Raw genomic sequence first — 17563 nt, forward strand, 5'->3', positions numbered from 1 at the left:
AGTTTTTGTGAAATTTTCCCTTAGCAAGTTTCCAACTGTGTCTCTGTGTTCTTCATGAACTCATTTTAAAGTCACGGTCTCAATCCACTGGACTAATTTCCTTCATCATTTTAAACACTTCAATCAGGTCTCCACTTAATTTTCTTTCTCTTAAACTATAAAGGCTCAGCTCTTTTAATCTTTCTATTTAACTCACCTCCTGTAGCCCTGGACTCTGCCTGGTTGCTCCTCTCTGGACTTTCTCTAGTGCTGTTATGTCCTTTTTGTAGCCTGGAAATCACAAACTGCACCCAGGACTCCAGATGAGGCCTCACCAGTGTGGTATAAAGCTTCAGCAGAACATCCCTGGACTTGTACTCCACATATCAAGGTACCCTGCGGTCATAAAAGATCCTTGGGCATCCTTTGTAAACAATAGGGTATACCCCAGTGTCCTGGCTAATTTGACCACCACAGCCTGATCATTTTGGCCTCCTAACCTTATGAGAAGGATTTAGGAGTCGTGGTGGTGTGGTGTAGCGGGGTCCACAGCTCACGTCAAAAAGGCCACTTTTTAAATAAATAATCGCTGCACTCGCGGCTTAGAGAAGGGGGCATGGTATGTGTGGCCGAGCGGTCCCCGGGTGATGCGTGATGCTCACTTAAGTGCACAGGTGAGGAGTCATCCGCATCCGTAATTGGTGCCGGGAGCTGCTAATTGCCACATCTGATCCACGTCCCTGTAATAAATAGGAGCGCGAGGTGGCTAGGAAGGGAGAAGGAAAGAGGAAACAGAGGGGAGAAGAGACAAGAAAAGAACCGGAACTGAGGTTAAGGGTGAGGAAGGCGGCAGGAAGCAGGAGGGAGAAAGCCGGTGAAAGCGAGCCAGCGAGCGCAGTCTCGCGGATGTAAGCAAGCAGCTGGGAGAGACGAGCCCTAGCAGGTGTATGGCCAACACCCGGGGCCGATGGTAGTGGTCATACCTGCTGAGCATTTGTTGGGAGCAGGAGAGATCGGGAGAAGGTTGGCTCGCTGCAGCAAAGGCAGCGGGAGTCAGGGACTTGGGAAGTGGAAGCCCCAGCGTGAGCGTCCTGGTCGCTGGGGAGCCCAAGTCTCAGTCTAGTGAGAGCTGAATGGAGCCAGGGACCAAAAAGCTTCTAGACCAGTCTAGTGAAGAAGGTCAGCTGCAGGTACAGTGGCTCCCCTGGTGCATAGCCTGGATGGGAGAAGCAGGGAAGTCACTGGGCTATGTGTTAAAAAGGACAGCTCCCAGCCATTGTTTTAACCTCGTGTTTTAAAAGGATTTATTTATTAGATTTTTAACCTCCACATTTTTCCCCAGCTTTTATTGGATTATTTATTTGACTGACTGCACTATTTATTTGAACACTTTTGATTTTGCTGATTTTAATAAAAGCACTTTGCACTTTTTGCACCATCCCCTTGCTTTATTGTTGTGCCTCACTGCCTAGCTCATCAGTGACATTACCGACGGTGTCGGGTTCAGAGCTCCCAGGAGCCGGATGGGAGCATGGAGTGGAACCCGCATCGTCACAAGTGGACTCTAAGCTATCAACTTCCTGACAGTGTTCAGAAGGCGTTAAGAAGGCAAACAGAATGTCAGGTTATATAGCACGATGTGTGGAGTACAAGTCACAGGAGGTTATGCGCAGTCTTTATAATGCACTGGTGAGGCCTCATCTGGAGTACTGTGTGCAGTTTTGGTCTCCAGGCTACGAAAAGGACATAACAGCACTAGAAAAGGTCCAGAGAAGGCTGATTCAGGGCTAAATGGGGTGAGTTATAAGGAAAGATTAAAAGAGCTGAGCCTTTACAGATTAAGCAAAAGAAGTTGAAGAGGTGACATGATTGAAGTGTATAAAGTAATGATGGGAATTAGTCCAGTGGATCAAAACTGTTATTTTAAAAGAACATGTGGACACAGCTGGAAACTTGTTCAGGGTAAATTTCACACAAACATTAGGAAGTTTTTCTTTACACAAAGAACGACAGACACTTGGAATAAATGACCAAGCAGTGTGTTAGACAGTAAGACGTTGGAAACTTTCAAAACTCGACTTGATGTTTATTTTTGGAAGAAATAAGTGGACAGGACTGGCGAGCTTTGTTGGGCTAAATGGCCTGTTCTCGTCTAGTGTGTCCTAATGTTCAAATCATCTCCTGTCTCTAGCTGGTTATCTTTCTCACCCCTTCACAACCTAATACCTCATGCGTGGTGAGAGTACCACTGCAAAAATGGCTGTCGTCACATCATCCAGGTAGATGCTGCACATTAGTGGTGGCTGAAGTGGCTCCCCACTCACTGAACCGCTTTGAGCAGTGAGAAAAGCACTATATAAATATAAAGAATTATTATTATTGTTATTATAAAGGATGATAAGTCTGCAATACATTCCAACATTTGATCTCTTGGATTAGCACAAAGTGGGAAGAGCTTGGTATAAGCTGAGCCTGAACGTCCAAGTTAAAAGCTTAGCAGACCTTTTAAAGACCTGAAAATAGCTTACCGACCTTCTCCACAACTCCTGCCTCAAAGATTTGCTGCCAATGTTCAGCCCGGTAGGTAGAAGTTAAATATTTATATCATACACAAGGGTGACATTTAGCAGAAGTGGAAAAACAGGGTTTACACTAAATGCCTTGCCCTGGGCTCCATTCATCTCCCACCTAAGAGAGACAGACAAGTAACAATCGCTGCCAACGGCTTTGTCTGGACAGAGTGAATACCCCCCTGTGGTGACTTGTAGAGTGAAGCCATCGATTCTACATTAGCAAGGGTGGGACCGCCATTATACAGTACATGGTAAGTTGATCATCTGTATAAGGGAATCAAGTAAGGACATCTTTGATCAGATGATTTCATAATTAAAGTCACATGACACAACTTCTAACCAGAAGGGATGTCAAACTTGACAACTGAGGTCACGAATCACCTCATAGGGGAATGTCAGATTACACGACTTGGAATGGCAGAGTATGACAAATTAGAAACCTCCGTGGTGACTTTCCTGCAGAGTGTCATATTTCCAAAGTATTGTGAGCTTGACTCTTTTTTTATCAGCCAATAACAAGCTGCCTGACAGCGGCAGGGCCGTATCACTGCTTTAAAGTGTCACACGTGGACACCTGAGGATCACCTTCATGACTCAATCAAAGCATTCAAAACTACTCCAGGACAAGAGAGGGTGCTGTCGATAACTGCCCCCTCTTTTCTCTCTGTAGCTTCGAGAAGACGCCCAATGAGATGATGCACCCAGAGAAACCCCCCCCCCATTGCTGGTTGGAGCCTTAAAAAATTTTAAAAAAAGACGTCCCCAGAAGTCCACTATAGGATGGAGCTCACAACCTGACCCGCTTGAAATTCAAGCTACCTTCACAAAGATCAGCCTGCTGAAGCATTGAAAGGTGGCACTCCAAAGCAATCACAAAAAACACACACACATAGCAAAAGGATCTGAAAAGGCCAGAAACTCAGAATTATCATAAAAGCAATAGACACAGGAAAACTCACCATCAACACACGTAGATTCAATGAACCGCAGGGGACTCTGGGTTTTCCTCAGCCTTCATAGTTCTGAAAGGGCAATCCCCTGCAGTGATGGGAAGGTGGCCCCACCTCTTGGGGGAACCACCCACAAAACTCAAGGAACACAAGAGAATACGCACTGATAGAAAGAAACCAGATCATCAACACCATTAACATAAAACATGAACAAGATAAACAAAAACAAGACATTTGAACCCCAGCCAGGAGAGGATCCTTGAATGAAACATAAAGCTGTATATCTGGCCCACTCTGGTCAAGTCTTCATCCCCCCACCGCCTAAACAATCCCACAGGTGACTCTAAAGCACCTCACAAAAAGTCTTATCTGATATAGTCGGGTCATAAATGTGCAAGAACAACAACTGGTTATATAGCACCCTTCCCTTTAAAATTTGACAGTATTAGACATTTATTTCCCCTTTCTGTTTCTTCTTCTTTTGGCTGCTCCCGTTAGGGGTTGCCAGAGCGGATCATCTTCTTCAATATCTTTCTGTCCTCATCATCTTGTTCTGTTACACCCATCACCTGCATGTCCTCTCTCACCACATCCATAAACCTTCTCTTAGGCCTTCCTCTTTACCTCTTCCCTGGCAGCTCTATCCTTAGTACCCTTCTCCCAATATACCCAGCATCTCTCCTCTGCACATGTCCAAACCAACACAATCTCGCCTCTCTGACTTTGTCTCCAACTTGAGCTGACCCTCAAATGTCCTCATTTCTAATCCTATCCATTCTCGTCACACCCAATGCAAATCTCAGCATCTCTAACTCTGCCACCTCCAGCTGTGTCTCCTGGTGTCTGGTCAGTGCCACCGTCTCCAACCCATATAACATAGCTGGTCTCACTACCGTCCTGTAGACCTTCCCTTTCACTCTTACTGATACTACCTGTTTCAACAATTAAAAATATGATGTTTATCAGCATTAATAGAAAAAAAACTATGTACAACGTATCAAATTTCCATTACATAGGCTAATAAAGTTTGTTTGATTTTATCTGACCAATTTGCAATGACTAATTCTCAACACTCGTGAATCTTTTGACTGCAGTCAGGGTTTCTGGTTTTTTTACCCTCACGTGAGTCATCCTGTAGTCATCAGACAAGCAGGTAGTTATGTCGGGGGAATTCAGCTTCTTTCACACAAAACAGTTTACTTGAATTAGTTTTACATGGATGACAGACTTTTATTGCCAACTTCAATTCTGTATGATAATTTAAACTGTTCCTTTTCTTTTTTTTCAGCACCCCTTCTCTCCACCAGCTATCATCCTTATGGATCTTCTTCTTTTTTTTAATATATCCTCTTTAATAAAACCCCTGTGTGCGTCCATGTGTCCGTGTCTTCTGGTGAAGTGCGCATGCGCGGGGCACTCATCATTGCTGGGGAGAGTGCTGATTGGGTACTCGCGGCCACGCACATAAAATCCGTTGCTGGGGAGACACCACACATACAATAATCAGCTGCACGCCAGCACAGATTAAAATACTTGCTGGGGAACTGCACAGTACTTGCTGGAGAGATGCCACAGCCACGATTATCAGCTGCACGCCACACATTACATCAGTTCCTGGGGAGACTCTGCTGATTGCCCACTGTTGTGACAGAAAATTAAACGCATATTACGGACAAGGCGGAAGTACAGGGAAGGGCGGAATGAGTGGCAGAGTCACCGGCCTCTAGCAGATGCTTCAAAGGCTGCCTGACGCGTCACACTAGACAGAGAGGGCGGGACCTATAAAATATCGCGCGGCCGATCCAATCGGATTTCGGGAAATGAGGTAACACCTAAAACATAAGGCATGGAAAATCCAATCGGGTACTGAGACGCGGAGACCAGCTTCCCCAAAGAGGTGGGATTAGTGTTTGTTGTTGTGCAAGTGTTCACTCTGAGGATGTCAGATTTGCGATTAAGAAGCTTGGCCCGGTAAAGTGTCAGTCATTGAAGGGGTTTTCCAAAATATACGAATTTTCAAGATATTACAATAGGATAACTTTTAAAAGTAGATTTATTTTCGCCCACATAAAATCCGTTGCTAGGGAGACGCCACACATACAGTAATCAGCTGCACGCCATCACAGATTAAAAAACTTGCTGGGGAACTGCACAGTACTTGCTGGAGAGACGTCACAGCAAGCTAAAATAAAGAGAGGCAGGATAGGAGATCTTCAAACAGACACAACACATCACTCAACAACCACAGAGGAGAGGATAAATGTAATCTTAATTATACTTGCTGTATTGTCATATAAGTTTCTATTTTATTTTTTTATTATTTTACTTTAGGCTTCTTGCAAAAATATTTTTGACAAAAAAAAATTAAGACAAGAAACAGAATGAGGTCAAGGTCCCTTGCCATTTAATATAGACTGTTCCTACTAATGTTTAGGCACTACTGTTCTAGCGCCCGTTATTGTAACGGGCTTAATGTCTAGTATATATATAATTGATTAAAGGAATGCTAGATGTGTAATAAACCTCAGTGGTACAACTGAAGAAAGCAATGGAGGTGGGTGTAAGAAGTTAGAGTGGCACTCACTAACAAATAGTGCTGAAGTTACAAATAAAATATGAATGTAACACACACTAAGAAGGCTCTTTAGCCCCTGAGGTTTTATTTTGAAACTAGTCATTTAGCCCGTTACAATAACGGGCGCTAGAACAGTAGTGCATAAATATTAGTAGGAACAGTCTATATTAAATGGCAAGGGACTTTGACCTCATTCTTTTTGTTGGTCGTATTTTTCTTTCTTTCAGCCTTTCTTTTGTTGATGTTTACTTGCTGAGCTGACCGTTCTTCGTGGGCTGCCGCAGTGTATTGTGTGTCTAATTTTCTGTGACAGTAATACTGTCTTGTACGGCTCTATTCAATAAGGGCGCGCACAAAAAGGCGAGCTTCAAAAAGGCGACCTCAATTGAGCGCGGCAAATAAAGGCATTCGTAGATAATTCAGTTCAAATGGCTCTGGAATATAATAATAATAATAATAATAAATTTTATTTATATTGCACTTTATATTTTAGCAATCCCAAAGTGCTACAGAGTAAAAATAGAATAATAAAATAAAATAAAAAAAATAAAATAAAAAAAAAATAAAAAAAGAACAGAAGAGTCTATAAAATACTTTAACAAAATGACTTTCTAAAAAGATGAGTTTTTAGGTTTCGCTTAAAGGCCTCAGTCGACTGTGGGGCTCTCAGGTAATCAGGGAGGGCATTCCACAGCCTCGGCACCACCGATGAAAACGCCCTGTCACCCATGCTGCTGAGCTTAGTTCTGGGGACTTGAAGAGTGTTAGTGAGTACAGAGCGGAGGGAACGTAAGGAGTTATGGGGGGTAAGGAGTTCCTGTAGATAAAGAGGGGCATGTCCATAAATGCACTGATGGGTAAGAAGGGAGACCTTGTACTCTATTCTGAATGAAACAGGGAGCCAGTGAAGGGTTTTCAGGATTGGGGTGATGTGATCATACTTTCGCACCCTCATCAGGATCCTGGCAGCGCTGTTCTCAATATACTGGAGTCTCTGGATACTCTTGCCAGGAATCCCAATGAGGAGTGCATTACAGTAATCCAGCCTGGAAGAGACAAAGGCATGGACGAGCTTCTCTGCATCTGCCAGGGTGAGTAATGGGCGGAGTTTGGCGATGTTCTTGAGATGGTAAAAAGATGACTTACAGAGATATTTGATGTGGGTGTCAAAAGTAAGTTGGGAGTCCATTCTAACACCCAAATTAGTAACAGATGTGGAAAGAGGAATATTTTGGCCAGAGAAAGTAATACTGGTGATGGTAGAAGAGCGAAGATGATGTGATATACCAACTAAGATGGCTTCTGTTTTGGATCTGTTCAACTGAAGAAAATTGAGCCTCATCCAAGCCTCTATCTCCTCCAGGCAGGTAGACAATGTAGATGTTGGCAGAGGAGCAGTAGAGGAGGTGGGAGTAGTCCTGAGGTAAAGCTGAGTGTCATCGGCATAGCAATGGAACGATAAACCATGTCTGCCAATGACAGTTCCAAGGGGGAGCATGTAGATAGTAAAAAGGATAGGGCCCAGCACAGAGCCCTGTGGAACACCACAGGCGACGTTGTGGGTGTGGGACTTTGCGCTGCCAAGGGCGACATGCTCAGTTCTGCCAGTCAGGTATGATGTAAACCAATTTAGAACAATTCCTGAGAGTCCAATAGTGTATTTATTTACGCGCGCCTTTATTCGCTGCGCCTAATTGAGGTCGCCCTTTTGAGGCTCGCCTTTTTGTGCGCACCCTTATTGAAGGATACCGTCTTGTACGTCCGCTGGCTTGTATGTCCGTAATATACGTCCGTAATATACCTTTAATTTTCTCTGGCGGTAATACAGGCGTGCGCGTCGGTAATATGCCTTTAATCTCCTCTGACAGTAATACTGGCTTGTATGTGGCTGTAATATGCGTCACTGTATTGTGTACCTTTAATTTCCTCTCACAGTAATACTAGTTTGTATTTCCGTAAAACGCCTCTAACTTTCTCTGACGGTAATATCGCGCATCGCACCGTGCCCCGCGCATGCGCACTTCATCAGAAGACACCCACACACGGACACCTGGACGCACATAGGGATTTTATATATATAGATACACTCAAATTAGCCGTAGTTGTATCACCTTCTAGGGGTAAAAGTCCCAGCTGAAAATATTCGTACCCTTGCAGTCCTAATCAGCCGAGTCTTTCTTCTCTGGACTTTCTCTTTTTTTGTAACTTGGGTGTTTGCCCCCGCCTGCACTATGTGTCAGCCACTTCACATCTCTGCCGCTCATGTTGTGAAGAGGGGGGCTGAACGCACCTCAAGGAGACACGGTCGTGCTCCGACACCCCGACTTAAACGGAGATACAATGGGAAACAAATACTTTTGTTTTTACCTCCTCTTTGGTCGATCAGCTGCTGACTTACTGCTGCTGCTGCCGTGCCACGTGATCTGCATCTCACACCAGCACACTTCTGTCATGTCGCCTATGTCCATATATTCGATCTCTTTTCGCTTTTACCTTTTCATCAATATCACATTGAATTTTGATTCCGTGTTTGGAATTACATCGTGACTACGCAACATATAACTGCCGTGAGTGAATATCGTTTCTTTCTCTCTACAAGAAATGTGTCTGACATAACCACACAGGACTTTTCCAAATCTCTTTGCATAAGCTCTTGTCTTGCAGGGCTTCCAGCCCCAGGTGTGCTTACATCTCTTGGCACGAAGACTCACCTTGCGAGACGTGAAAATGTCTCTCTGAGACAATCACGTCTTGTCTCCATCCAAGATTTTTTTTTATAATAGAGAGATATGGAGACCAAAACTGTACACAGTACTTGACGTGACACTTCACATGTGCGTTATAAAGCTTGAGCTTAAACTTCCCTTGATTTGTACTGTGCTCCTATTCCATCTGAGGCTGTAGTGAACTTAACATCTGCCTAAACTCTTAATGCCTCCACGGCACACTGGCATTGCCAGATTCTTTATAAGGTTTCGTGGTTTCATCCACGGTACAAAAAAAGTGAACTTCCTGCCACCCAGGAAGCTCAACACCTCCAGTGTAAGCTGCCTACAACAGACTGAGAAAAGATGGCAAACGGCCCTAAAACATGCCAGTTACAGCAGGGCTGGGAGGCGTCTTCGGCTATCTCTTGTTTCAATTTTTTAATTTTTTTTTATTCATAAAAGCACCACATTACCTCCCCTGATCTTCTTAAACTATTCAGTGAGAGCAGTGAAAGTGACCAGGCTAGGGGATTCAGTAGAACTCCCGACAGTGAGAAAGTGGGTCTACGGGGCAGACCGTGTCAGACGCTCCAGATTATCGACATAATCCACCAGAACATCACATCTGCAGGCGTCTTTAAATAGAAAGCTGTGCTTGTCTTTCTCAAAATGCAAAGAATAAAAGATAAAAGGGCAGTGCGTGTGCCAGCTTTTGATAGGTGTTGGAATGGGGGGTGGCGGGGGCTGTTGTCTGCCAGGCAGGATCATTTGTGTCCTTCTTCATTTCTAGGAATGCCGATGGGGTTCAAGTGCTCTCTTTATGTCTTGTTTATGCTCAAATTGTTGCTCATTTAGTTTCTACGTATGTGTGTGTCTTCTTTTCTGCTCCATGTGTTTTGTGCAGTTGGATTGTGTTTCTGAGGTGGCCATGATGATTGGCCATCAAGCTCTGTGAGGAGGATTAATTATGTTCTGTTTTGTGTGTTTACACCATTTTTTAGCACTCATTGCACACCCAATTTACAGTACCTGGAAGGGAGTCTCTCTCTGAATTACCATTCTCAAGATTTCTTTCATTTTTTGGTTTCCTGTAAAGTGTTTTTGGGAGTTTTTTTCTCCTCTTCTCAGAGAGTCAAGGCCGGCTCCATCTTACCAGCATCATAGGCCCCCTGGCAAAGGAGTGTGCTGGAGCCCCTGTTGTAACGGTTGTCACATTTTGTTTTTGTGTGCTTTTAACTGTTTCTGCCTCTTGCTTCCTTTTAGAGGATGTCCAAGGGAATAACTGTGGGATATCACTTTATGGGGAATTGGAGGGCCAAACTTCGCCTGTGGGTCCTTGCCAAAACATACCGTGGTGTGACGTAAGGGGAACTGACTTTAAAAAGGCAAGGAGGCGCGTATTTTAAAAAAAGAAAAAGAAAAAAAAAGGGAGTAGGAGAGGAGAGAAGAAAAGTCTGTTTAAACAAGGAGCTGGGAAGGCAAATGGGACAAAGAAGCAAGCAGTAAAGCAAGTAAGACTCCGGAATAAGGACGGTGGGGTGCACTGAGAAGAAGTGCCAGCTAACCTAAGAGGACCTTCGGAGCTCAAGGCTTTACTTGGCGGTTATGGTGCGGGCGTCGGCCATGGACGGACGCTAACGCCGAGACTCCCAGGTGAGACGGACTTTATCCTTCATCAAAGAAACTGTCGCCAGGCCGGTGAGATCGCTTCTTGTTACCTATAAGTTTAATAAACGTGTCAGCGGCACACCTCAGGATTGGTCGCTGGATTCACTGCAGTCCCAGGCCGTGTGAAGATACTTTTAAAACAAAGTTAATATCAAGAGGGACTGGGGAACGTGTGGGGATTGTGTGTGTGCATCTAATTGATATTTGTATATAAATGTAATATAGGTTTAAAGTACATGTGAATATAGGTGTGTTGTTTATAAATAGGATATTTTTTCATTTCTTTCTTGCTTTCTTTGCTGTTGCACCGTATTCTCTGGAATATATTAGAGTGTTAAAGGGGGAGGCATATTATTTAGGGTTTGAATAGTTATAGAGTTTATAAGGATTGTTTAAAGGGTGTTTATTGTTGTTTGATTTATAATATATATTCTTTTTTTTTTGATTGGTTAAAGAATTGTTGGAGTGATTATTTCATTGGTATAAATTTACAAATGACAATTCCATCTGAGGACATCAAATTAGGGCTAAGATTCTGTCAGTTTCCGTTCCTAATAGACTTATTTATCCTAAGAGTAGGAGATTTTTGTGTGTGCCGGGCTCCTCATACAATGTAAGGGGAACTCGCTACACTGTTTTGATAGCAAAACAGAAACATACCCAAAAATAACCAGAATTGGTAAAAAAAAAATGTTTTACTTACTGAAACTTTAGTGTCCTTCAAAGTCCTCTCCATGTGAATGAATGCACTTATCCCAACGGTTTTCCCACTGGTGGCAACATTTATATCGCCTGCAGCGATTTTTCTTTGACTTCCTCCATGGTACAAAAATGGTTTCCTTTGAGTTCTTTTTTCAAATATGGGAACAAGAAAAAGTCGCATGGTGGAGCAAAGATCAGGGGCCTCATGTATAACGCCGTGCGTAGAACTCGCACTATAACATGGCGTAAGCACAAAAGCGGGATTGTGCGTACGCACAGAAAAATCCAGATGCAGGAATCTGTGCGCACGCATACTTTCACGTTCTTCTACTACATAAATCCCGATTTGCGTGAAAAGTAACGCACGTGCACGCGCCTTCTGTCCCGCCCCAACTCCTCCCAGAATTACGCCTCTTTGAATATGCAAATCAATATAAATAGCCTTCTGTGAAAAGACAATGGGAAAAGCACGGGAGAAAATACTAAGAATTTCAGCAAATACCAAGTGGAGGCAAAGGAAAAACGTACTATTTGTTGGTTTAAACAGTGGTATAATCAACAAAAGGAAGCTGATCGAGTGACAGTGTCGGAGAAACTCGAAGGCTCAATTTCACAAAGTCGCACAGTGCCCGAAATAAAAAAGAAATCACATATCAAAGTCGCCGTGAAAAAGCGAGTCGTAGCCCACCGTCTGAGTGTCATATGAAAGCTTATTAGGGTACAGACAAAAAAAAGGCACACAGTGGGGAAAAAGCACGAAATGTCAACTTTAATCTCGAAATTTCCACTTTAATCACGTAGTTTATTTTACCATTAAAGTAGAACATCATGAACTTCATCTTAAAATCGTTTAATTTACTAGTTTCTCAAATCCCATTGTAACTAAAGTGGCATGTTAAATGCTTTGTTCTGTATTTGATCTTCTATGTGTATCTCTTTCTCCGACAGGACACATAATCCATTACATTCTTGATATTACAGCTCTCTGAATAATTAAAATACGAGATGTATACGTGATATCTTTTTCATGATGATAGGAATGAAAGCATGTTATTAAACATGGGAACACGGTGGCGCAGTGCTTGTTCATGTCTCACGCAAGAGGCTTGCTGCGCCATTCGCAACCTTCAATGAAATAATTTATCACAGAAGTACTGTCTCTTTCAAACGTACTAACCTCCAATTCCTGTCCTTACTTTTCTTTCTCCAAAAACTCAATCGCCACACAATAAGCTATGTAATAGACGTGAAGCCATCTGTAAGCTTAGAACTTCGATTCTTCAAAACTTTTAAGGAACATTGAAATATCTTAGTAGTACGTGTTTAATTATTATATCCGTCTATCTTTCCAGTGTCGCGTCAGCACCAGCAATAATACAGCGCAAGGCAGGAACAATTACTGAACTAGCTAGCGCTGCGGCACCGTGTCCTCACATGTTTAATTATTAACAATACAGATTATTTAAATGAAGTTAAAGTTTTATCTGTATAATATAATCAACATGTTTTGCTGCATTTCGTCTTAGAAATGAATACCGTCATCACATGTAAATACGCGCTTTATAAAGTGGCGCAGGTTGTGCAATATTATAACTGTAGTGCAAGTTTACAGTGGGGTAATTGTACTTATAAGTCCAAACATTTCTACAGGGACCACTTGATGGACTGATTTAGTGCGTTTAGAGTTCTTGGGATTAAACTGTTTCTAAACCGCGAAGTCCGTACAGGGACTAAAGCGTTTGCTGTGGCTCAGGCAGCATCTGCTTCATGCTGTGTACCGATAATTCTCTTTCCAATCAGCTGCTGCTGTGATTTCCCACTCAGATACAGTGATATAAATACTCCGAGTGGTGCAGTGAGAGTAATGTGGAAAAAGATGATCTGCTGTGGCAACCCTTAACGGGAGCAGCTGAAAGAAGATGCAGTGAGAGTTACAACGCTAAAGCAGTTATGGTATTTGGAATACTATGGCTATTCCCTGGACCATTATATTGCTACAGGTTAATTACAATCAGATGCATTACACTAATAAACAATATGCAGTTAATTTCAGTGTATTTATAAAGCCGCGCCAGGAATGTGGGTCTAAGAAAGAAAAGGTGATCACACAGCACTGCTTTGACGCTGGGTGCCGCCAGTCTGCAAAACCGGGCGGATAAATTGCGTACGCAAAGGAATGAGTTACCGTGGAAATGTGCGTGGCTTTACGCCAAGTTTAGGTTTTATACATCGCGATTTGAGCGTGGAAAGGTTCGTACGCAACATTTCTGTGCGTACGCACCGTTTATACATGAGGCCCCAGGTGAGTAGGGAGGGTGGCAAGAACTCAACACACAAAAGTCAATTCAGAAATCCCTTCAATAGTCCAACGACGATCTTCGTAAATTGCATTGCAAACTTTTTCAAGATTTTTCGTTATTCCTAATTGTGGAAGGTCGGCCAGATCTTGGTTTGTCTTCAGGTGACATTTCCCCCCGTTTGAAACGTGAAAACCATTCATAGACACCGTGTTTTACTTAAAGCTTCCTCTTTAAAAGCAGTTTGAAGCATCTCTACAGTTCCAGGAGCTGTTTTCCCTAAGAGAAAGCAAAATGTAGCGCAGACTTGCTGTTTTTTGTGATCAGAGGTCTACGAGTTTTTACGGTTTTCGCGTTTCAAACGAGGGGAAATGTCACCTGATCTTTGCTCCGTGCTACTTTTTCTTGAAAAAAAAACTCAAAGGAAATCGTTTTTGTACCGTGGAGGAAGTCAAAGAAAAATCACTGCAGGCCTTGGACGACGTTCCTCTTCAGCGATTCCAAAAATGTTTCCACCAGTGGGAAAACCGTTGGGACGAAGGCATTCATTCACATGGAGAGAGTACTTTGAAGGAGATTAAAGTTTCAGTAAGTAAATTCCGGTTATTTTTGGGTACCCCCTTCTATATAGGCATCAGAAACATCCTGGGCCCCTTTGTTCCTGGGGTCCCCAGCCAGTGCCCATACGTTAAGACAGTCCTGGTCAAGGCTGGAGGTCTGTCAAAAATAATGGAGCCTGTTAAAGCCCATTGAGGCATTCCTTGTGTGAGTTTGGGCTGGACAAGAAATAAATTGTTGTTGTCATCGTTATTCTCAAAGTGCCTCCTGTCCGCTACTGAAGGGGGCTCTCAGCATGGCGCTTACGCCTTTACTAACAGCTCTTCAGCAGTGCTCCCTCTGTGCTGTGCATTCCCATACAGCCTGCTCCTCCAGCTTTTGTTATTCTCGAGGTGCCTTTCCTGCTTCCCGTCTGCTTTTATATAGGAGGGTGGCGCAGGAAAACAGGAAATGTTCAATTGACGTTCAATGCATGAATAAACACGTTACAAAATACATTTAATGAAGAAATACAGGATTGGACAGGGTATGCAATTAATGATGGTAATCAATACTCATTCAATATTCATTTTACGTTTTGAATAAAACATCATGAAGATGCAGTTGTCCATTTCTCCGTAAACATTCTGATAGCCTGTTGTGTAAATTCTGCATTGCTAGACATAACATGTCAAGAGAAATGCCAGCACTTTCCTCTTCAGTCCTCCTTTTTCGTTCAGCAATGGTTGGAGGACGTGTGCGGCACACTTGGCTTTTAAGATGTCCCCACAGAAAAAAAAATCACAAATGGTGAGATCTGGGGATCTCGGAGGCCATGGAATGTCGCAGTTGCGTGAAATGATGCGCCTTCCAAACAAGCGATTGTCGGGCAGTACACAAAGTGGCTCCACCTGGGGAGTTCAATTTTAAGGCCTAACCCATTTCTTCGAAATTACACACCCATGTTGTAATCATATGAGCAGACGGGACACGATTGTGACGTCCTAACTGGTAATGAGGCTGAAATCCCCTTTGCGCAGCAGTAACACTATCACCATTTTTATGAAATGCTTTCACAGCAAACCTCTCGTTGTGCACCACTCAACTGCTCCATTATAACGAATGGTAAGGAGTTCTTAAAAGAGGTCGCATTGGTCCTGGACAACTGCCGTCGCCCCAGGGTCGCCAACACCTACTTCCAAAATTTTCCATTTCCCTGCGCCATCCTGTACATCCCGTTTTTGAAGGCGACTCACAGGATGGCACTTGCCCCTTTACTAATGTCTTCTCGTGAAGCCTGTATCTCACTCTTGTTATTTTTGAGGTGCCTTTTCCACCTCCCGTCCCCTTTTTAAACATCCCATCTTTGAAGACATCTCCCCTTTACAAGAGTGGCGTTTGGGGGTGGCAAGTGTGGCGTCTGCCCCAGGCCCTGCGCCTAAGGGGGCCCCATTTTTGAGGTCCGCGTGTCCCGTTCGAGCGGATTTGTCAAGTTACATTCTCCACTTAAATTTTGATAAAGTCCGTGTGTTATCTTGCAAAAATGTAGCTGAATACTGTAATCAGAAAATCTGGTGTATGTTAACATTATTTTTATTAAATTCATGCGCAGGTTTATTCACGGCCCCGTGTGGGGTTGATCAGCACTAGGCCCCGCACACCCTCTGCTCCTTCACCTCCACTGCTCCTCGTGTGTCTCACACTCGCACTTCCTCTTTTAATCGAGTCACCAAAGCCAGACAGACACACACACACACACACACACACACACTCACACAGACCTCATTGTATTGTACAGTAGACCACTTTGCAGGGATTTGTTTTCACGTTGACATTGAAGATCTGTTAAGCAGTGTCAAAAAAAGCCAAATTCAATCCACTGCCATTCCATGTTGTCTAACAATAAAATCAGAAAGCTTCCCAGGCAGTGGGGTGGAAGGTGAACATTTTTGATGGGCGCTGTTTTCGTCAAGTGACATTTTGCCGCTCTTTGTCGCAGTCTCATTGTCTGTTTAGGCGTTTCCCAGTGTTTTCTGTTTTCCAGAAGATTAACTGCGACGCTTTTTTCTTTTTTTTCCTTCACATCACAAGCTGCTCATGAAGAGGATTCTAAAAATGTGGCGCTGTGAACCCCATAAAAGACCAAGTTAGCAGCCGTGTGATCTGAGAAGGTGGCATTTGGAATGTTGGGGAAACGTTCATCACAAAAAATGAAAATAATGAAGACGACAAAACAATTAATCTGCTGTAGCTAAAGTGCAGTTGGCATCGTATTTTCTTAGGAGTATATGGCTCTTATCTCTAGACATTTAGTGAGTATGTACTTATATATATATATATTTTTTTTTTTCCACAAATCCAATTTGAAAACAAATGCAGTAGGCTGCTCGTCAGCCGGGGTGATCAGATTTTCTAGTCTCCGTGTCTGGCTCTGTTAACAGACTAACAGCAAAAACAAGTGCCTATGCAGTAGGCTTCTTCCGCTGCCGGCAGCGTGTCCTATATTAAGCAGGCACCCATCTGTCCACTTTCTCAGCGGATTCAGCTCTTGATTAACAGAATCTGCCATTGCTGCAGTGTCCCTAAACAAATAGATGGCCTGTTCACGCCTCTGCCGCCCTCAAGGCATCTCCTATTAGGGAATATGCCTGTTGGCAGCGCTCCTCACAAGGCCAGGAAAGACAGGAAACATGTCAAAGGGCAGCCCGAGGTAACATATACAGTACACCACACAAGTGTCTTTTAGAAATGAAGGGCTTTCAGTTTGGCACCTTGACCAGTCGTCTGGGACACTCGGCAGACATCGTCTGAAATCATTGCCTAAGCAGTGCACAGAAGCAGTTAAAAAGGCAAAACAAAATGTCAGGTTATATCATAAAAACCAAGTCAAGGGACGTTATGCTCAGACTATGTAATACACTAGTGAGACTGCATCTGGAGTCCTGTGTGCCGCTGTAGCAGTGCTACTATAAGTTAAAACTGCATCTCCCAGCAGTCCCTGCAGAGGCTCTGATTGGTCTTCTGTCTGGGTGCAGGGGCTGTTGGGGTCAAAGGTCAGAGTGGCTCTTAAAAGGAGGGCTGGTGTCCAAAGAGGAATTGTGTTTTGTGTTCAGTGTTTCTGTCTGGCTGCCTTCCGTTGGTTAACCGTACTTAGTCGTTCTGTCCTGGATTATTTCGTTGTTGGGGTCTGGATTGTCTTCTGTCTACCTGTGTGCTGAGGACTGATAGTGGGGTCATGGCCTTCCGGCAAGAAAAGGAGCGCTCCTGAACCATCCACCCGTCTTCACCTTTTTCAGGGACTACTGGTAGGACTGTTTTTTCATTCCCTTTCAACGTACAGATCTCTGGACTTACTATTGACATCATTTCATTACATCCAGTGCTGTTTTCCATGGATTTTGCTGTGGGGGGTTGTTTGTGTTTATGTGTTTAATGTAATATCGGCGTAGGGGTACAGGGGTGGTATTGTTTTCATCTAATTTAATTATATTCTTTAATTGTTGTTTGATTCCAGTGTGTGGCTGCCACACCTCAACAACGACATAGCAGCACTTGAAGCTGTGCAGAGGAGAAC

At 43.5% G+C, this 17563-nt stretch overlaps 1 protein-coding gene across 1 annotated transcript in view; it reads right to left on the minus strand.

Annotated features, from left to right (window-relative positions):
* The window catches only part of gpr179 (G protein-coupled receptor 179), a 98340-nt gene that overhangs the window by 27059 nt on the left and 53718 nt on the right, over positions 1–17563 (minus strand). The window lies entirely within an intron of this gene.

Source organism: Erpetoichthys calabaricus, chromosome 14 (assembly GCF_900747795.2).
Source record: "Erpetoichthys calabaricus chromosome 14, fErpCal1.3, whole genome shotgun sequence".
Classification (NCBI taxonomy): domain Eukaryota; kingdom Metazoa; phylum Chordata; class Cladistia; order Polypteriformes; family Polypteridae; genus Erpetoichthys; species Erpetoichthys calabaricus.